This window comes from Leopardus geoffroyi, chromosome A1 (genome assembly GCF_018350155.1).
Source record: "Leopardus geoffroyi isolate Oge1 chromosome A1, O.geoffroyi_Oge1_pat1.0, whole genome shotgun sequence".
NCBI classification, from domain to species: Eukaryota; Metazoa; Chordata; class Mammalia; order Carnivora; family Felidae; genus Leopardus; species Leopardus geoffroyi.
The window spans coordinates 191369692-191392903 of NC_059326.1; the positions used below are offsets into that span (position 1 = coordinate 191369692).

At 39.2% G+C, this 23212-nt stretch overlaps 1 protein-coding gene across 1 annotated transcript in view; it reads right to left on the bottom strand.

Moving 5' to 3' along the window:
- SGCD (sarcoglycan delta) overlaps window positions 1–23212 on the bottom strand; it is a 947672-nt gene that overhangs the window by 540960 nt on the left and 383500 nt on the right. The window lies entirely within an intron of this gene.

Genomic DNA, 23212 nt, shown 5'->3' on the forward strand with positions numbered 1-23212 from the left:
CTCACTAAGAAACCAGGGGACTGTGTAAGAAGCAGCATGTTGCAGGGCAGGGGTGTTCAGGCCCCTTGCGATGAAGATCCCTTAAAAGGAAAATGAATGTTGGAAAAAAAAAAAAAAAGATTTCTACTGGTTATTTGTTGAGAGGCAGTCACGTTGAATGTTTAAGGGCAAAGTTTCAGAATCAGACAGCTTAATATAAAAATGATCTAGTTACTTACCCTTTTTGCCTCTCTGTTTCTCACATGGAGATAATTAATAATCCTTGTCTCTTAGGGTTCTTATGATGCTTGAATCAAGTATTCATATAAAGCACTAAATGTGGTATCTGGCAGATGGTAAATGCTCAATAAGGGTTATTAATATTGCCATTATTGACAGATAAAATGCATAACATAAAGCTGGTATATGTACATTATTTTGAAATGGATTTATTTTTCATTAATCCTAGTGGCATCTGCATGCATATGAAAAATAGTAGTGTATGTATTTGTCGGACATTATTCTGTTCACCAACCATATGAACTGCTTTGGCAGTTCAGCCTTCCTCACTGTCTCCAGGGACTTTGAGGTCAAAGGTTAAGAGGGTAGAGAGAGGCCAAGTCACTACTCCAGTTCAAGACATTAGGCTTCAATTATGTTTTTGCTCCCAAACTGGCCACCATCTTCTCTCAAAGGAAACAAAGCGGAGGTACAAGTAGAAAAGGGAGAAGAAAAAGCAAGTGTCCTGGGGCAACTCACTGAACAGGGATTAGCTGAGAAAGTGAGGATTTCACATTAGATCCAGGGCTTTCTATCTGTGCTCCCTGGGGAACATTTGGGTAGGGAGTTAGGGGCAGACCAAGTGGCTGGGTTTCAGATCCAGCCTCGCTTTGGAGAGAAAAGTTTTTACAGAGGTTCCTCATAATAGATCATGTGCGAAAGTGTTGTGCTGCTTCCCAAGTGTTTCAAACAATGGGGCTTGCAAATCTTAAAAACAGTGGTTCTCCAATTTGGCTGCCTGTTGGAATCACTCCAAGGAGCTACGAAAATACTGATGCATGGGACTTAGCTCAGGACTGATTTAAATGGTCATAAGGGTGGCCTGGATGTCCAGATATTCAAAAGCTTCTCCAATGATTTGACCTCGAAAATATTAGCCAAGACAAGACCAAGGTTACCCACTGGTCTGCCCTCAGTCTTTTCAATGCAGAGATCCCAGGAAGCTTATGTAAGGAAATTAAAAAAAAAAAATCCCATAAGGAGCATGATTTGGGAAGAGTTCAGATCATTAAAGAATGCCAGTGATGTTTACTTATTTTCTTGAAGACCTGATTTCTAATTACTTTCTTTCATGGAGATAGTAAAAGAAAATGTAAATTCAGTTTTAAAGGAGTTCTATAAAACCAAGGTCTGCATTAAAAAAAAAAAAAAAAAATTCCAATCACAGCCTAGATTCCCACTCAGTCTATAAGGAGTTAAAGTTCTACTTTTGCCAGAAGAAAAAAAATTAATTTTGATTCACTTCGCTATGACAGTTCCTTTAACAGGTTATTTTAGTAGGGCTTTGTGGTAAAATGAAACATTTCAGTTCAAAGAGCAAATAGAAAGGTATACACCAGCAGGGTTACAAAAACATTGTTTGGAACATTTGAACAAGATAATACAGCAACTTGGCTATGAACAATTAACTGACAAATACGTATTAAATTGTGTTTAAACCAAGGGAGGTTTATCATCTTTGGAAAAAGGGGATTAGAGCATTTTCCTTCCCCTACTTTGGCTAATCAAAACCCACCAAGATCAATTTCTAACAGTCTCAGAGAGAGAGAGAGAGAGAGAGAGATCTCCTGACATATTTTTGGTAAATAAAACACAAGGAGATACAGACCCATAGCATTTCCAGTTTTGAAAAAGATATATATTAACTGGTCAAAGAGTACTTTTATCACATTTTCTTCAACAAATCATATATTCACAAGCCATTATTGAAGTCAATGCTGTCGAAAAGAAGTAGAACATGACAGACATTTGAAATGAACAGCCGCGTAAATATGTAAAAAGAAAGGGTAAAATGAGTTTTGATACATTTTAACCTGCTATATCAAAAAATTGTCATTTCAACATATAATCAATATTTATTATATCAGAAACAGGTGAATTATACAGGTAGGTGAATTATAGATCAACATGTTAAAATGATTATAGATATTATACATTTTTTAAATACCACGTCTTGGAAATCTCAGGTGTGTTTTACACTTATACGACCTATCAGTTTATACCTGTCACATGTATTTCCAGTATTTTATAGCCAGACATAGCCAGTGGCCACTACACTGGATACGTGACTTAAATGATTCACATGTACAATCATGACGTATGCAAAAGAACTATCATGCACATTTAGGCTATCTCCTCTTTTGCTCACTTCTCTATCTGAAGATGCTCTCAGTAAACAGTATTTAAAATTTTCAGAACTTCATCCCTTCATCTTCTATGTTACTCACGGGAGCAAAGAGATAAAAAGAGGCAAAAGCAAGAATTTCTTGTATCTGTTTCTCAGCGGCTCTCTGGCTTCCCTTCTGTTTACCACCTTTCCCTACTGGCTGCCCTTGATGTATCTCAGCTCATATTATTGTGTGGCCGAATGGTTTATGTTCCTCTCTGTTCTCAGTTTGAATGCAGAGTAATGAAATGTTTTATGTCTTTCTTTTCAGGAAATGTTTACCTACTGACGGCATCGTATTTTTCTCTTCCAGTTATGTTAAGAGCCCTTGAGGTACAGAAGTTTTTTAATCACTGTCCTACATGAAATTAACTATGCATTTGAGTTTTTGTTTAGAGTCCTTCTGGTTCTTCATTAGGTCACAACAGAAATCTAAAGACCAGTGGAAGCCTTTCAGAACAAAGACAAAAAAATTAACGACCTATCTTTCAGAACACGAAACAAGTTCATTATTTAGAACCAGCAAAATCTCTGCATGCAACTGCCTCCTCTCTCAAAATCAGAGGCTTTAACAGACTCAGAGAAACCACCAGGCTGAAGATCATCTTTCCCCCTGTATAAAATCCTATATCCTCACAACATTCCACACTTACTACAGGCAATGTTAATTCAATGCCAAATCAATGCCTATTTATCAAGCTCTTTACTATGCTCGTTACACTATACCACATGAAGATAAACCACGAACAAGACAAACATCATCCTGTCCATTAAGGAAAATTACTGTGTGATAGGAAATTATGATTATAATTTAGGGTTTGATGTACATGATGATGTAGGGCAATGAGGTCATGTTGGCTGCATATAAAGGTAATGAAACCAGCCCAGTAAAGGGGGTTAATGAAGGCCCCTTAGAGCATAAGCTGAGCCTTGAAAGGTATCCAAAAGTTCCCTAAATGAACAAACCTAGGAGGGTAGAGAAGCATCCCAAGAGGCATGCTAGGACTGACAAAAGCCAGAGTTGCTGGTGTGGTAGTTCAGACTAGACAAACCAAAAAGAGTCACAGAGAGAGGGAATGACAGAAAGAAAGAGGAGGTATAGTAATGGGGAGAGCCCCCAGAAACCCTGATAAAGTTCTGGCATTTACCCCAGCTCTAATAGGAAGCTATCAAAGGGTTTTACACACAGAAAATATGTGATTACGTCTGCTCTTTAAAAAGATCATTCTAGCTGTAGTGTGGAAAACAGAGGAGGGACTGTGAATGGTTGCAGGGAGACCATTTAGGGATCTAGAAGGGTCCCTGCTTTCAAGGTCCAGACTTGGGTGGTAAACTAGCTCCCAAGTGAATGGAGCCTGCCAATACATCTCATTTAGTCCACAAACCATTCTGAAAATTAGATGTTTGCATGTAAAAACCTGCCTTTCCAGCATCTCTTAAAAGATAGCCTTGGCAACTGTAGGCTCACTCACGTAGGTATCCCAAACAACCAGCTGGAGCTGAGGAGTGCCAACCTCTTTCAGGCAGGGCCACAGGCCTCCAGTTTCTCAAGGTCCCTGTCTCACCACACAACTTCATTTATGGGTCCTATATAGAAACTTGACCTCCAGAGTAGAACCATCTAGTGATCAAACTCAAGACAGGGAGAAATTAAAGGGCCTGTGCCTCCAGGGCTAAACTGGCAAGCAGTCCATCATGAGGCTACCACAACTGGGAAAGGGGTGCCCAGGAGCCATCAGAGGCTCCAGCATCCTGAGATACATAAAAACGCTGACGATGATGCAACAGACCATCTGAACAGTATCATGCAAATCATGACGATGATGCAACAGACCATCTGAACAGCATCATTGCAAATCATGCAAATCAGAGTATGCTGTAAACTCAACTTGAAAGACCATGGTGCAGGGGTGCTTGGGTGGCTCAGTCAGTTGAGTCTGACTCTTGATTTCAGCTCAGGTCATGATCTCATGGTTTGTGGGATCAAGCCAGACACCAGGCTCTATGCTGACAGTGCGGAGCCTGCTGGGGATTCTGTCTCTCCCTCTCTCTCTGACCCTCCCCTGCCTATGCTCTCTCTCTCTCTCTCTCAAAATAAATAAGTATTAAAAAAAAAAAAAAGAAAAGAAAGACTATGGTCCAGTTGTATCGACAGGAGTCAATTCTAACCTGCTTCAAATAAAGACACTGGATTTGTGGGGTAGGAAGACCTCTACTAGCAAGATGACGAAAATATAGAGGCCAAACATCTGCCAGGACCCCTCCACTTCTCCTGATTGGATAGAACATTTTAGACTTTTGAGGCTGGATACAACCCCAACATTCTTTGAAACAGGACTAGCCAAAAAGCATCCCAGTTTCTAGATACTGATTGTATGTGGTCTGTGTGGGAAAGAGGACAATCCAGTAGTGGGGGGCGGGGGGGAAAGGCTTATGATTATGGGTTTTAAGAAAGTGCAAGCAGCAACCATTTCTTAACCCCAACTATAAAATAAATAGGAGGACATTTTCTCCCTGAAATCTTCCTTTTTTGTTTCATTCAGGAGCATGTTTGCAATTAAGATGAAGTTAATGAAAGATCTAAGAAATAGAGAAGGCTTTAATAAGTCATTTAACCTGACAATACTTCTATCTTAACTCCATTTCCCTTCACATCTGAATGTAACTGCATTAAAAGACAATAGAATTTCTCCCAGCTATTTATTAAACAACTTGCAAACTGCCATATCAACAGATTTTGTAGATTTAAGTTTCCCCTTCCAGATATTTATTTACTGATCTTTCTTTTCCTATGTTCTTATCTCTAATTTCCCATCATTGCATTATAAAGTCAGCCAATATTTTTCTAAAGTTAAATCATCAGGGGCGCCTGGGTGGCTCAGTTGTTTGAGCCTTCAACTGTTGGTTTCCACTCAGGTTATGATCTCATAATTCATCAGGTCTAGCCCCACACTGGGCTCTGCCTTGACAGGGTGGAGCCTGCATGGGGTTCTCTGTCTCCCTCTCTCTCTCTGCCTCAATGATTTAATGACTTAAATCATTAATTCAACAAATGTCTTGAGAATCTACTATGTAGGCCTGGGCACAGAAAGCTTCCTTTCTAGTGGGGGCGTGAAGCGAGCAAAGAATAATGAAACATTTTTAAATGTTGTCCTTGTACTAGAGGTAGGCTACAGAAACAGACACGGAGAGAGAAAAGTCAGATGCTGAGAGGGTTACGGAAATTTTCAGAGGAATATTTGAGATCTTTTAGAAACAAAAGCTATCTAAAACTTGTCAATTAAGAGTATGAAATGTCTGCTATGAAATGAAAAGGCAGACTTAGATAGACATTGTTCAACAAACTCATCCAAGAGTTATTTAACCCTCTGGAGAATTCACTAGTGTTTGACTTTGCTATTTACTAGTTCATTAGAGCTGAGACTTTGAGAAGCTTCTTGTTAACATGTAGACGCATAACCTGTAGAAAAGGTAATTTCAAGGTTATAGCTTGCTTTCTCTCTAGTACTAACCCTTTTGTCGCTGATCAAATTCATCTCCAAACACCTTTTATGGTATACTATAGTTACACTGCTCCTTAAAATGCTCTTGGATCTAGATTTCTATTTTCCTTTTATTCACATTTATTAATGAGTTAAATAAAACCTTTGAAATATATCCATTACCTATTTGGATGAGTCATGTTTATACTTTCTGAATATTATACTTGGAAAAAGGGAGTCTTTAAGGATCAGTAAACATCTACCAAGAAGTCAGGGTGAATTCCTTCTTTTTAATGTCTTCCCCAAAAGAAGACAAGTACAGAGTAAAAAGCAAATACTCTGTTGAAACACAACAGTTGCCTTCCTCTTTCTCCAACCTCGGCTTCCCAAAAGCAAATCAACAATATTTAACTGACTCAGTGCTTAATTCTCTAATGATTATCTCACTCTCCTTTTTAGGCTTATATTCCTCTCTCATAATTTACCTTTTTATGATATAATCTATTAACTCTATGAAATGTAAGGATTTAGCCTATTCTTCTCTCCCCCAGCTTTTATTCTTCTGCGGTTTTACTTGTAGCTGAAATAATACATCTAAACTTTGCCTTGCTTCATTAACCTCGGAAGAAAAAAAAAATTCATCTTCCCATTTTGTTAAAGATCTTCATGCCTCTCTTGTCTCTGTATCCGCTACTCTTTTCTGTTCTTCCTTTGACTCTGTATCCACTATCTGCCAACCTTGCTCTTATTTCCATTATTCAAGGGTTATAACATTTGCTTAACTTGCTTGTATGTTTACTTTATAGGAGGATTCTAAAGTTGGACGAGTTTATTATGACGACATAAATTGTCCATTGGAGAAGCAAGGAGCATACTAAGATAGCATTTAGTTCTCTTTGGATTAAATGCCATACCCCCAGACTATAGTAGTCAAGTGGATTCTTTGTTATTTTTATGCTTATTTGGGCCATGGTCTCCTCATGTAGTTCTTGCCATTGTTCTTGTTGAGACTTATTTCCAAATGTCTGCCTTTTCTTTAAAGACCCACACGCTCTCCTTCCCATCACATCACTTGATTCACTGGCAAAACTCTCTTCATAGTAATCTGCTCCAACTTTCTTCTTGAAGATATCCTTCTTAGAGTTCCTGATTTCTCCAATTTTGACCAAGTACTTTCCATACCTGCTGTACTGCCTTATCTTCCACTTTTTGAAGGGTTTTTGGCTTTAGTTTCACCATTTCTTGGTATCTTCAGAAATATTAAATTTCCATGGTAAATTCACATAAATATATCCAGAAAGGGTAAATGAGAGGTCTATATACTTTGATGTTTTTAATTTTTTTAATTCCTTGACATTGTTCTCACTTATAATTTGGTTTAGAACTGAATTCTAGATTCAAAAGAGTTTTTTTCTCAGAAATATAAGAAACTATCCAATGTCTTCCTGACTCTAGTGTTGTTGATGAGAAGTTTGATAGCATTTTAAAAATAGTACCTTTTGTATAAGTTTTTTCCCCCATCCAGAAGCTTTTAAGATTCTTTTATTCTTAGAATTTTGAAAATTGAATCTGATACACATCAGGACCTTGTGTTTAATTCCCATTTAGGTCACTGGTTTATGATGTGTAAATTCAACCTATAGCCTCACTTGAGTAATATTTAAAAATTTTGATAATCAAATAGCCCCACCTCCCAAATTTATCTGGTGTCTTTGGAGATTCTTCAATGGGATTTATCTACAATATTTGACACTTGATTTCCACTAAATATTCTCTTTTCTAGGTCTTAGATCTATACTTTATTTCACAACCCTTTAACTTAATTTACAAGAGATAGTTCTTACTCTCAGTGTTTTTTAATACTGTTCTGTACTTATTTTATGAACAGATTTTTTTTGCTATTTTTAAGGATAAAGATAAGAAGGTTTTAAATACACTCTTTTGTCCCTCACATTATCTATTTTTGCAATGGTTACACATTTTAGTAGTAACCTTTGTTAACTTTTGTCCTTCTTTCATGATTTCTCCTTTACAAGTGGTTTTCTTCATTAGTGTGATTGTCAGTTTTTGGTTTAAAAATACAAAAATGAAGTTTCACTTACAGTTACGATATCAAAAAGCATAATTCAATGTCACCCCTGCCACAACTACATGAACCAGCCAGATAAACCTTTCTTTAAAGGTCTTCACTGAAGAGCTATGGATTCAAAGAGCTCTAAAAGAATCAAACTCCAGAGAATGATTTCATACTTGAGAGGTTGGAGGAAGGGGAATCAGAGCAACAAGTCTCCTAGAGAAGGATAGCCTTTGTTTGACCAGGAGAAACTAGCCAAATGTTGATGAACCTGTAAGCTACTGCGTTGGATTTGAAACTAGAAATACCCAAAATGCGCAAATTCATTCCACGGCCCTAAACGTAATAGCTAGAGCCATAAAACTTCTAGAAGAAAACTTAGAAGAATATCTTAGTGTTTTTAAGTCAGGCCAAGATTTCATAGGTAGGACATAAGAAGCAGAGACCATAAAATGAAAATGTGAATAAACGGACACTTCATCCAAATGAAAAACTCCTGCCCTTCAGAAGACACCACAAAGAAAATGAAAAGTAACAAACTGAGAGAACCTATCTGCAGAATATAAAAGACACAGAATTTATATCCAGACCATTTGAAGAATTCCTACAACTATGAGCACCTGAGTGGCTCAGTCAGTTGAGCTCCCAACTTTTGATTTTAGCTCAGGTCATGGTCGCAGGGTCCTGGGATGGAGCCCCACATTTGCCTCTGAGCTGAGCATGAAGCCTGCTTGAGATATATTCTCTCTCTCTCTCTCTCTCTCTCTCTCTCTCTCTCTCTCTCTCTCTCAGTCATTCCCTCTTCCCTGTCCTTCCCCCACTCACACAATCACTCTCTCTAAAAAATAAAATGTAAAAAAATAAAGAATTCTTATAATAATTAAAAAGACAATGCAATTAAAAATTGGACGAAAGACTTTGACAAACCCTTTACAAAAGAGATACAAATGACCAAGAAGCAGAAGCTTAAGTGCTTAACATTATTAGTCAACACAGAAATGCAAGTTAAAAGGAGGTATCGTTTCACGTTAACTAGAACAGTTAAAATTAACAAGGCTAAGAATACAATTGTTAGCCGACAGAACAACTGGATCTCACGCATCTCTTGTGAGAATAAAAAGTGGGAGTGAAGTACATTGAAGAACAATTTGGTGGTTCCTTATAAAAGTAAATATACATGTATCCCATGACTGAGCAATTCCATTCCTTTATATTTACCCTACGAAATTAAGATTTATCTCCCAAGATTGGTTCACAAATGTTCATAAGAACCTGATTCCTAATATTTCCAAACTGATATCAGCCCAGACATCTACCAAAGAAAGAACAAGATAGGATATATTCATACAATGATACTGATGATAAATAACAGTGAACAATCTACTAATACACCTAAAAACATGAGTATTTCCCCAAATCATCACACTGAATGAAAGAAGCAAGAGACAAGAGAATATTGCATAAATGGCCATTTTTAAGAAATACTGAAGGTGGAGATTACTGTTGCCTCAGAAACATGAGGAGGGAAACATCAGGACTGATGAAACTTTCTAGTGATACAAATGTTTCAACATCTTGATTGTGGCTGTGGTTATAGGAATGTGTATGTTCAAAATCCAAACTATTCACTTACAATATGCTACCTCAGGAAAACGGATTTTTAAAAAGGAATGGGGAGAGTGAGTTAACTATTTTATTATAGATAAACTTTCCTCTGTTTTACAGTGTAGTCATCTTACATAAGGGTTAGAATACAGAACCCGTATTTGAGGCGAAATTCATTTACAGTGAAAATAACCCTTGGAATGCCAGTAGAAAAGTGTCCAATATTTCACAATAAATATATCACAAAGGTCTTCCTCTAGGGAAGAAATCAAATTGAACACAATATGAAATAATTACCTAATGTATTTTTAGAAGTCGAGTTATATTCAATACAGGGAGATGGCCACCCTCTGAAAACCATGAAGGGCACCTGGGTGGCTTAGTTGGTTAAGCATCTGACTCTTGATTTGGCTCAGGTCATGATCTTGTGGTAGATGGAGCTCCGCTCAGGCTCTGAGCTGACAGGAGGGAACCTGCTTGGGATTCTCTCTCTCTGTCTCTCACTATCTCCCTGGCCCTCCCGTGTACATGCTCTCTCCCTCTCTCAAAATAAATAAACAAACATTAAAAAATAAATACAATCATGCAAGAAGTGAGATTTAATAAATTAGCAAATATGTGCCCCATCTCACGGTCAGCCTAGAACATGCTCTCATTGAGAAGAACGGTTAAATTATTTTTCTCAATATTCTGACCACACATAATGGAATTGAGGTAAGTGTAATGTACATACTCTATAGCACTCTTTTATGTTCAAGTCTTACTACTAGATTCTACCCATGAATAAGATGGCTACTTGGCTGGCCATTCTATGGGTATGACAGAGCTACAGCACTGCCTGCATTTCCTCAAAGCTGGACAAGCAGGAAATTCATCTCAGGCTTAGGACGCCCTTGAAAGGTTTAAGGCAAAACCTTAAACCTTCCTAGGACCTTAAAGGTTCCTTCCTAGGACACCCATCCAATTGAAGAGCTCTACATAGGAAGCTCACTCAGTGTCTTCAGAAAGGATCCTTTCCAGTTTGTTTTGCTTAAGGTTAAAATGATTTTATCAGCTCTGTTAATGAGAAGCAATAGAGAAGAGACAAACCAAAATTCACACCACAGGCAGATTTTTAATTATGCCCTTCTTTTCCCTTCTTTCCTCCTTTATGCCCGTACTTTGGCGTATTTCCCATTTTTAGAGCTCTACTGAGCGTTTTCCTCTAATATCTTTACTGAGCTATGTTTTATCTATCAAAACACTGCATTTCCTTTATAAATCTTCCAAAGATATTTTGAAGTTTTATATACTGTTTATCCCTTCTCCCATCCTTTTTCCCAATTGGGGTTTAACTATATAGAGGGAAGCAGACACATTTGCTTGAGTTCAATCCTACAGCTTCCAGTAAAATCCTTGATATCAATGTTGTGAATATCATTAAATGCCAAAGATTACTTCTGGTGGCTTTCTATGTTTATTATCCCTCCTATAGGTCACATACTTGCTTTTATGGGAACTTGGCCTCTCTTTCTATTTTATGTGTGTATTTTCACTCCTAAAGGGGGAGGAGATTAAAGCCACAAACTAATTAACTAGGGTGAGAATACCTTCTACATAAATATAGGTTGAGTTCTGCACTTTTAATCCATTGATGGGGTTAAGTAGATACAAACACATCCTGAAATTACATAAGCACCATCTATATTTACATGTGGTCATTGTTTGGGGGATGAAATTTTGTGGCTTAATCATAGTCATGGATAGAAGGTAATGTGATTGAAGACAGATGTCAGAAAATTAGCGACTACAATGAATGGATTATATTTCTGTTTCTGGGGAAGGGAGCTTTTATCAGCTTTATTATAGTTATAAATCAATTTTTCATCAGACATTCCTATATTCTTTGTTAGACCCACAATAATGACATCAAAACGTTATTTGCAGATGAGACCATCACCTGCCAGAAAACACAATCAAGAGGTCTCTACCACTAAATCTAGCCTCACGAGTCTAAAATATTTTGAAAACCCTCTGTTAAAAGAGTAATTTTTCTTCAAAAACCTGAAGAATCTCCAGGGACATTAACATTGATTTCTATCAAATTCAAACTACAGAAACAGCTCTTCAGATATCCCAAATGTTACGCAAGTGCTTCTTGGCTTCTCAAGTCCAATGGAGCAAATTGACAGCTTGTTAAACTTTTCCCAAATCCTAAAACCTCTAATCTCTCAAGGAAGGAGCTATGGTTTAGATACATGGAAGGCAAGGAGTAATTAAATGCATTCGGTCTTTAAGCAACCAGGTCCCAACCTTGCAAAGAGTAAATGGAAGCTCTGGAAAGGAAATCTCCCAGGCCAGAACAGGCAAATAGGTTTTGTTTTCCATGCTACGATCAGTTGTTTTCTGGAGTGATGTAGGATTCTAGGGCTCTGAGCTGGGATTGGTGAGTGATGTTTGCACAGGGCACAGGAAAGGACAGTTGGAGCACATGCAACATGGGCACCAATCCTGTAGTCAGAGTGAAGACTTGAGAAAGGCTGCCATGCATAGTGCTGTGTAAGAGAGACAAATAATCAGAGTCGGTAGTGTAGCTAGAAAGAAAATAATAGAAGACCTCCAAAAAAGATTATACGGATGGAAAAATCAGAAGTAGATAGAAACCAACAACAAAAATAGAAAACAACCAAAAAGAAAATTTCGCAATCCAAAAGTAACCAATCACCCAGGAGAAACTGACCTATGTTTAAACTGAATCCATTCTATGATATACTTAAGCACCCTCTATCCATTCCCATGCCTGTTAAGTACTCACCATTTTATGGGAAGAGTTGGGAAGCCGCAGATACATTCAGAAAAGCAAGGATGGATTCCACTGAAGGAGACTGATTTCCAAACACAAGCACAGTGACCTCTTTCATCCTAACAGTGATAATGAAGGCTTGAAATAAAGTGCCAAGAAGTCAGAGAAGAACTGACACATGGCTCAGGGGAGTCCCAGAAGGCTTCCAGTGAATTGGATCTTAAAAAATGAGTAACATTTCAGATTTTTTTTTTTGGTGGGGGAGTAGGGATGGCCACTATGGGCAAAAGGACCAGTAGGTACAAAGAAGTGGTGGTTTAAAAAGACAGAGCACATTTCTAGAAAAATGGAGAAGGTCACTGCAGCAGGTGCAAAGGCTGGGGGTACCGAGAGGGTGAGCGAACAGCAGAAAGAGCTGCTGCACAGACAGAATTGAGCAGGAAGATTGGGTATTGCACATCAAGGTCTTTGGACAGTTCTTCAGGGGGGATTTTCAAAGTATTTTCACAATTATTCCCATCTGATCCTCACAACAAACATGGGATAGGCACAGATCGCCTTTGCAACTCAAGCTCAAGATCAAGAAAATGCTGGTGTGAACATTTGAAAAACTGTCATGAAAAAGAAATGGCAAAGTGGGGGGTAGGTTTAGCAGCAAAGGGGAAGAAGAAGCAAGTGGAGGAGAAAGTCTTTCTGAGAAGAAAGATCATCAGTAGTTGCGAATTTGCAGTTCGTAGATTCCTAACCTAGGTTATATTTGCATAGTTATAAAAACACCGTGCCCAGTTGCAGGAAAAGTTAAAAGGGCCATTTTGTCATTGTCATTGTTGGTGAGAGTGGTGGGCTTGTGTAGGTGTTTTAACCTGGCAAAGGAGACCTCAATCTGTACAAGATTCTGAACACGGCAACCACTCAGATTTTGTTAGTTTCAAAGGCCTTGGGTAAAATTCAGCTCAAGTAAACAGACAAACTGCAAAACATCATGCTCAAGGGGAGAAACACACATCTTTTCCTCAGCAACTGTCAAAAGGAGACTATTCCTAAAACAGTAACTCTTTGAATTAGAAACAAAATATACAGGCAAAAAGGTGCTACCACATTGGGAAGCAGAATCAAAGAGCAGTGAAGCAGGTTTCTTGTAATGGGTAAGCTTCAGGGCAGGATGAAACATTCCGTAAATGGAGTTGGGCCCATCGCACATTTTAAGGGCCTAACCCAAAGATCAGAGAGTTTCTTATTCTACCAGGATGGTTTCCAGAAAGTTACTTAATATCTTGGTTCCTCAATTTCCCCCTCTGTAAAATATCCCAAAGAAGACTTTCTGAATGGTATTCTAACATCTCAGGGTATACAGTGAGAGCAAAAATTCAACAAGTAGGTTCCCATTCAAGATGGTGACACAGGAAGACTCTGAACGTCCTGCCATGAACACACGGAGTCTACAGCTACATACGAAACAATTTCCTCTTAAAATACCTACAGCCTGGCTGAGTCATGACCGTACATCAGGAAAATGAGAAAACTACGTGAAAGCTGGTCAGAGATGCTGAGACACTATCTCACCATGAACGCCATCCCTGGCACTGGAAGCTAACCCAAAACCCAAAGCTTCTCCCTGAGGAGCAAAGGATTCAAACTCTCCATCATGCACATCAACTTTCAAGACATGCACTCAAGAGTCAAGCCAAAAACATGTCGTTTTGAAATCCAACACGACTCATATCTAGAGACTGTCAAGAGAGTAGCATCTGAGAAACATCTCTTAAAGGGCCACAAAGTGGGCTCTGACTCACTTTCCCCAGGGCCCAACTCGGAGGCAGCTGATGGCAACTGGACTTCAAGTGAAGGAGGCTTACCTGCTTATACTAAAACCTTGGACTGGAGGGCAGACATCTAGTTTAACACACATGTCTGAGACGTGCTGGAAAACGCTCTGTGGATTGAGACTGGAAGGTGCCCATCTTTATGCTCTCCCTTTGATGTGCTAGAGCACCCAGAAGGGAGCCTTTTTCATGCAGCTGGTGCCCTGCTTTTGGCAGCTGCTGCTCAGGGGATAGATTGTCTAGCACTGGGTGCCATGGGGAGCTTGTATTCCTGGTCACATGAGAATATAATTTGCATCACGCAGAAAGGAGCTCATAACCCCTTCCGGCACCCTAATTTGTGTGACTGCTGCCAGGGGGCCCCTCTACATTGCCTACCTTGTGGCTAGTGGGGCTTATGCTTATAGGTCCCCAAGGACTGTAACCAACAGAGAAAGAGGTCTTAAACAGCTGCCACCCCCAAGGCACACCAAGAGGCACCAGACCCATCAGCCTGGTCTTTTCTGTGGAGGTCTACTGCTAATCATCATGACTGTGGTCTGAGGAACAGGCTTCTAATTAAACTCGCATCAAGGCCTTCCACAGACCTTGAAGGGTGGGCGCAATCTTCACACTCACCTTGTTGTGTTCCAGAATGCATCTATGGAAGGGGAGAGATCTGTACGCATGTAGTGCCGGTTTTTTTCAGCTAACACCCAGGAGACTCCCCTTGATCACTGGTCCTAGCGGTCAGAGGGGCTTGCATTCCTAAGTCCCACAAGACTGTAGTAATCGGCAAGACGGTTCTTGGTAGGCTACTGCTCCCAGGGCAGTGCAGAGTGGACTGAGGCATAGCCGCTAGTCTTGTTGTGAAGGAGGCTGTTTTCCTTGTTATGGAGCTTCAGATGCAGAGGCAGACTTCAGGTTTGGCACAACTGAGTGGCCTAGGGAGTTCCTCTCAAACAACATAAGCTGTGGGCACTGTCTTGGTAGCCTCTTGCTCGCTCCAGCTTGCCAGTGTCTCCCGGGAAGGAGCTTAGGTACTAGTCTGGAGCCCCAATTCTTTGACTGCCACCCAACAGACACCTTGACATAGAGCTCAGTGATGATGTTTTCAAAACTAACGCCAAGAACAAGTGCAGCAAAAGCAAAAACAAACGAGTACGATGACATCAAATTAACAATCTCCTACATAGCAAAGAAACCATCAACAAAATAAAAAGGCAACAGGCTGAATGGGAGAAAATCATTACAAACCATGTGACTGACATGGGACTAATATTCAAAAGAGATTTAAAAAAAAAAAAAAACCTCTACAAATCAACAGCAAACACACAAAAAATCTCATTTAAAAAATGGGCGGATCTGAATAAACATTCTTCCAAAGACCTAGATGCCCAACGGGGGCATAAAAACATTCTCAAGGTCACTAATCATCAAGGAAATACAAATCAAAACCACAACAAGATGACACCACCTCCCATCTGTTGGAATGCTTATTACCAAAAAGACAAGATACATCAAGCATTGGTGAGGATGTGGAAAAAAGATAACCTTTGTTCATTATTGATGGAAATGCAAACTGGTCCAAACTATATGGAAAACAGTATGGAAATTGCTCAAACAATTACAAATAGAAATACCAGGGCACCTGAGTGGCTTAGTCAAACATCCGACTCTTGGTTTCAGCTCAGGTCATGATCTCACAGATCGTGGGATCGAGGCCCCGCATTGGGCTCCGGGCTGATAGCATAGAGCCTGCTTCAGATGCTATGCCTCCCTCTCTCTCTGCCCCTTGCATGCTCCCTCACTCTCTCAAAAATAAATAAGCATTAAAAAAGGAAATAAAAATAGAAATACCCTGTGATCCAACAATTCTACTTCTGAGTTTATCTGAAGAAAACCAGATAATTGGAAAAGACATGTGCACCCCCCATGTTCACTGCAGCATTATTTCCAATGGTCAAGATAAGGAAACAACCCAAGTGTCAGTGGATACACAGATGAAGAAGCTATGGTAGCAATACATGATGGAACATCACTCAGCCGTATAAAAGAATGGCATTTTGTCATTTGCAACATGAATAGAGACTGAGGGCATTATACCAAATGAAAATGAGTGAGGCAGAGAAAGACAAACGTTGCATAATCTCACTTAAAAAATAACAACCACCACCACCACCACCACCACCACCCAAGCTCATGGAGAACAGATTGGCGATTGTAAGAGGCAGGGAGTGAGAGGTGGGAGAACGCTTGAACCGTTTTGTTTAGTTTAAATGAACCCAGTAAAAATGTGTAACAATTTACACAAAAACAAAATTCAGCAAGAAGTTTGGTGAAGAAGTTTTAAATTTCTTCGTCTCCAGCTGTTTGGACCTTCATATTCCATCTTTGAATTGAGCCTTACAGACAGGTGTCAAACATGTCCAGAGTATGTAGCTGTAATACCATTAATTACTCATTTATTTGAAGTGAAACTGGACTACTTGCTGAAATTGAGAATATCCTTAGGCTTATGTGATCTGAACCCCCATTTTCCATATGAGGAAACTGAGAACGAACCGCAAAAGTGGGTAGGTGTCCTACAGATACCAAGTAGCAAACTCGGCAGGACGCCTCTGCTCAAGAATGTGGTTGGCACAAATTGCTTAAAGAAATAAAGCCAGCTTCAGAAAGCAACACTGTGGGCTCTCCAGCAAGATTCTCTTCCTTTCACAAGGAAGTATCTCTGCTAATGCTTTCATTTCTGACAGCAAGATGTTTATTACCAGAGATGAAATGTTGATGCGTGATGAATGTTAAGGGCAATCCAATGAGAGCTGAAGCAAACCATGAGAAGGGCCGTCTGAAGACTTGATAAGTTAGCCACCTTTCGGCTAATGTGCTGGGAGGCACACAAAATACAGAAACCACCATTTCCACTTCTGAAGGAAACAGGTAAGTGCCCAAGTGATCCACATCAATACTCACACTTGTACAAAAACTGGCATAAGAATTTATTGGGGAAAAATATTCCAAAAGGGAAATACATGTTTGTACACACACAGACACAAACACACACACATCACACACACCCTGACAATTTCTGAAGAGTTTTCCTAAGCCACCCACCTTCCCACACTTAGTGGTGACAATCAGAAACAATGACAAAAAACTATCCTCAAAAGCAGTTTTAAATTTCCCTTTCATAACATCTTTCAGAAGTGTGTAGAGATTTTCTACTGACATAGGCAGGTGGTAATAAACTAATTTGTATTGTGTAGGAAAAGCACTGTTAGCTTGCACCTATTTGTAGTATCTCTGGATTTTAAATTTGACCATGGAAATTGAGACTTTCAAGAGCACAGCTAAAATACAGACTGATGTCCAAGTGTCACACACAAAAAAAATAATATGACAGTACCACAAATCAGAGACGTACACAGAGAAATTCAGCTTTTCAGTGTTCCCAAGATAATTAACCTTGCTGATATCCACTAGCCATGTTAAGCTTCAGATTCCCTTTCAATCACTCTGGACAAACTGTAACATGCACATTTAATGACAGCTCTCCCTCAATACAATTTCCTACATACTATTTAAACTTCTTTTTTTTTTTACAACAGAATCAACTTTTTCCAGAGTTTCTCAATTTTTATAATTAAAATGATCCAGTTGTTAGAAAACGACAGTAGTTTGCTTTCAGCTTTAGTTAAGTATACACAGGATTACACACACTGACTCAGAGAGGCCACAGTAAACGGAAGGTAATGCTAATTCTCTTACTCAGGAGGGTCATTGCTCATGTGATCTTTAAACCAAAAACAGCAGCTTCATATTCATATAGATTAAAAGAAACCAACACGTACTAGCACTTTACAAGCACGATTTCACTTACTCGTCACTGCAACTCTACCAAAAATACATGAGAATCGTTCCCATCCCATAAATGAAGAAACTGAGGCTGAGAGCTAAGGGACTCACCACTGGTCCTTTATTCAGAAAGAGGAGGAGCCCACACTTGACCCCAGGCAGGCTCACTCTAGGGCTCTGGATTAAATGACAGTGCTTCTACCTGTCGTTACACAGTGTTTTCTAAACCACATATTTTACCCTTTGTGGTACTGCTTTACATTATGTTCCATAATCAAGAAGGATCACACTAACAAAACAGGCCTTTTTTAGAATACTCTAAAGCAAGGATCCCTGAGGGTGCTAATACTGTTTTCTATTCACTTTGTATACCCTCTCCCACAAAGTTATCAAGAAAATGACAAATTCATGTATTTAATAACTAGTGTCCTTCATTGGGCATTCTTCCAGGGGAAGACTGCCTTCACAGTGGATCTAGAATTAAAATGGAGCCAGAGACACTTATGCTGAAGGTATAACATGATGGCTAAGATGAGTTTTGGAGACAACAGGACCTACCCTTGAATTCAGCTTCTGCAACCAAGCAGTAGGTCTTGGTTATCATTTCTTAGGATGCACTTCCCCATCTGTCAATTAGGAAAAGTCACACCAAGCCTAGAATTGTTTCAAGGATTAAATGAGTCCACATACTAAAAATAGCACTTCTGACTAAGCGCTTAATAAATGGGAGTTTAGGGGCACCTGGGTGGCTTGGTCGGTTAAGCGTCCGACTTCGGCTCAGGTCATGATCTCACGGTCCGTGAGTTCGAGCCCCACGTCGGGCTCTGTGCTGACAGCTCAGAGCCTGGAGCCTGTTTCAGATTCTGTGTCTCCCTCTCTCTCTGCCCCTCCCCTGTTCATGCTCTGTCTCTCTCTGTCTCAAAAATAAATAAACGTTAAAAAAAATAAAAAATAAAATAAATGGGAGTTTAAAAACAATATTTTATGCATTTTTACGTACGTGATTTACCTATAATGAAATGCTTAGTGAATGTGCCATTTAATCAGTTTTGATAAATGTTTGTCAAGACACAGAACCTTTCTGTCATTCCAGAAATTTCCCTCATGTACCATTCTAAATTAGGTAGGTAATCATATCACACCAGAACTGAGCACTGAACAATTTCTATCATTGGTGAGTTCTGATCATTCTACAACTTCACATAAATCCTAAAATAAGTATTTTTTGTTATTTAATTTTAATCATGCTATTTTTGAGATCCATTCATGTTATTATGTTTATCTGTAGAATGTTCCTTTTTATCACTAAATAGGATTTCATTTCCCAAATATACCAGAGCTGATCCATTTTCCTGTTGGTGGACATCTGAGTCACTTTCAGCATGAAATTATTATTTAAAAACGCTGCTATTAACAGGTGTCAACAAAGGTTTTCAAGCCTCTTGAATAAATATCTAGGACTAGAATATCTGGCCCTCCGGGAAGACAGTTGTGTAACTTTCTAAGAAACTACCAGATAATTCTTCCAAGTGGTTGGAACATTTTACATATGAGAGCTCCAGTTGCTCATACATGAGGGAAATTTCTGCAGTGACAGAAGGTTCTGTGTCTTGAAAAACATTTGTCAAGACTGATTAAGTCTTGGTGTTGGCACACCTTGAATCTTAGCCATTCTGACAGGTATGTAGTGGGATCTTACGTTTTTAATTTGCATCACCCTGATGACACGTTATGTCAGATGCCATCGCTTCTGTTCATTGGCCATTCTATATCTTACTGTATGAAGTGCTTTTTATGTACATGTTAGATATATGTGTTACAAATATGCTCTCCCAGTCTTGTGGGGCATCTCTTTATTTTCTTAGTTTTTTTCAGTGAATAGATGTTTTTAGTTTTCATGAAGTTCAGTGTATTTTTTCCCTCTCATGGCTTGTGCTTTTGTGTCCTTTAAAAAAGAAAACCTGGGGCGCCTGGGTGGCGCAGTCGGTTAAGCGTCCGACTTCAGCCAGGTCACCATCTCGCGGTCCGGGAGTTCGAGCCCCGCGTCAGGCTCTGGGCTGATGGCTCAGAGCCTGGAGCCTGTTTCGGATTCTGTGTCTCCCTCTCTCTCTGCCCCTCCCCCGTTCATGCTCTGTCTCTCTCTGTCCCAAAAATAAATAAACGTTGAAAAAAAAATTAAAAAAAAAAAAAAAAGAAAACCTGCCTTCTGAAGTTAGAAAGGTATTTTCATTTTTCTTCTACTATCTTTGTTGTTTTAGCTTTCATTGTTCAGTGTGCAATTTGACTCAAGTTGCTTTTTATGTATGGGGCTAGGTGGGGGGTTAGATTCTTTATTTTTTCAAGTAAATATCCAGGTATTCCAGCACTATTTCTTAAAGCAGTTTTCTTATCCCACTGAACTCATGTGGCGCTCTTGTTGAAGGCCAGCTGATTGCACATGTGTGGGTCTAATGCAGAATTCTGGTCCACTGATCCATTTATTTACAATGGCAGCCAATCTAACATTACTTTCTATTATTATCTATTTTTTAATTTTTCCTTATGTCAGATGCAATAATTAAAGCCCAGTACACTTTGCTTTTGGCATTTGAGAAAGGTTTTAGTCTCTCTTTCAATGACATATGGATGTATTTATAAATACGTGTGTGTGTTTACATACACATATACACATACACTTAGGTGTACCAATTTTCTGAGAGTGTCCCAGTTTTTAGACCCAAGATTTTCTAAAACTCTTTTTTCAGAGCTCAAGGAACAGGGTTAGCAGTGGTTTTCAAATTTTAGCAAGACATATGAATTATCTTGAAGACTTGTTTAAACGTAGATTCCTGGACCTCACTTTAAGATGTTCTGATTTAGTAAGTCTAGGGAAAGGCCTGAGAATTTGCATGGCTCACAAGCTTAGGTGACGCAGATGCTGCTGGTGTCTGGGCTGCACTTTGAGCAGCATTGGTTTCAAAAAAAAATTAAATGGCTTTCCTAATGTTCATACAGAAGCTTGATTTGCCTTTTCTAAAGTGTGTGACCACAGCCACTAATTTATACTGTCTTCACTTGAAAAGACATCTGAAGAATCTGCCGAATGCACTGGAGCATGGGAGCCAGGAAACATTATGGTAGATTGATGTACCAACACTGCCTCATTTCCTCCTTCCTTCCTGGAAATTCAATTTTGGTCTGTGAGCAGGGGCACACACATACCTGCGCACGCTACAGCGGAATCTAGCCCCGTGACGTCCCCGCACCGCAAAGCGCATTCTTCTCCCTGTGGCCTCCGCCAACAATCAGAGAAAGTTTTATTTTCCCCTGAAGAGTTGATTGGTCTCTAAACCAGGAACATTTTTAGGGCCAAGTCCTTTAAAACTTTCTCTGAATTTATGTTTTAAGTGGTTAGCGTCTAGATGAATATTCCTGACAGAACAGAGGCAGGTTCTGAATTAAAGATCAACACACTCAAAGAACTCAGTCATCAAAATCCCAACCCAAACGCCCATGCTTCTCTAGGTTTTTATGACTAGCACAGAACAGCTTTTTGAGCTTTTCTTTCCAACAGATCAAGCACATGCGAGCAGAGGGCCATACCACAATGATGCATCTCTTAGGCAGAATGTTGGGATTTGTGCAAGAACCCAAAGAAGGGATGCTACTTCTTTTTCTGATTGTTCAATTACCTAGTTAGCCTTTGAAACCATGTTAATGGGAAATTAATTCATAAATAATATTTAGATGTGAACTGCTTTGAAGGTGCCCTTTGTGAAGGAGATAAATTATTTTTCCTTCTTTGAAAAACATAACAAATCCCCCAAATAAAGGGAAGAGAGGAGTTTCAAATGCCACCCTCCCACTGTCACCAGCCCCTCAGCACTCTTTTCAGAGGTGCTGTGAGCAGCGTGAGCATCAGAGCTTAATCATTTCTGCACGGGCCTTGGAGGATTTTACGAAAACTGGAGAGAAAGTAAATGTACTTCCTCCTTAAAAGAAGGTCTTTTCAGAATCAACGCAAAGTATCTACCACATTTCTTTCAGCAGTGAGAAAGTCGAAGATACGATGAAAGCAGGCCTAAGGCTGGAATGTGTTTGATTTTCATCAGCTCTAGAACTCTACCTTGCCCAGCTGTTGACCTATGGGAGTCCTCTGTGCCAGAGAAGGGAACCAACCAACACGTTAGGTACAACTGTTCTCCCCATTTCCAAAGCCTTTGGGGTATGAGGGTTTTGTCTTTGAAGGCAATTAAAATAACAGCAATGAGTTATCAATGGAATTGTCGGAGATGTTCTCCAGTTTCTCTTAGACATGCCATGTGCCCCAGGCTGTTAAACCGCATTTCCACAGGGCTTACCCAGCTGTGTGTGCTGTACTACTATTCTCTACAGTAGTGACATAGAGATGTAAACTCCAATATGTCTGACAGTGTCTGCCCATTGGCCCTTCCTTGGTACAGAGTCTCAGAAAACCCTTTTACTTACAGTTCTTTTGTTTTCCCAGAACAGAAATCCCTATTCCAGATGGCTGTTATCACTTATACTTGTGATTTTCCCCCCGAGCTTACAGAACAATGCCTAACACAGTAAACGCGCCATTAATGGTAGTTTCTGTAGGTTTCTCTCTCTCCTCCCTCCATCTGTTCCTCTCTCACCATCCAGGGAGAGAGAAAATGAGAGAGAGAGAGAGTTTACACACCACTCCACAAATTATATATATATATATATATATATATATATATATATATATATATATAAAATAAATATGCATATATACATATGTATTATAATATGTATGTGTTATAATATATATACATATGTATTATAATCATAATATACATATAATATACATATATAATACATATGTATATATAATACATATAATACATATGTATTACACATATGCCCGTATATATACACAGTGATTATCACTGCAACCAGAAAAAAAAGTGGAATCTCCTTATTCAAATTTGCCTCAACATTGGTATGTATCCAAAATAAATATTAAGGCAGGTCCTCCCAAAGATCTTAAGAAATAATACAAAGCTTTGTCAAAAGTGTCCTGTGGACACTGAAAGTAGGAATTACCAGTGTATTCCATAGCAGGCCTTCTTCATTCATCTCTGTACCTGAAGTCCTATCACATAGGCGCCTGGATCCATTTCACTTTTCTTTCTATCACAGACACCTGCACACACCTCTCCC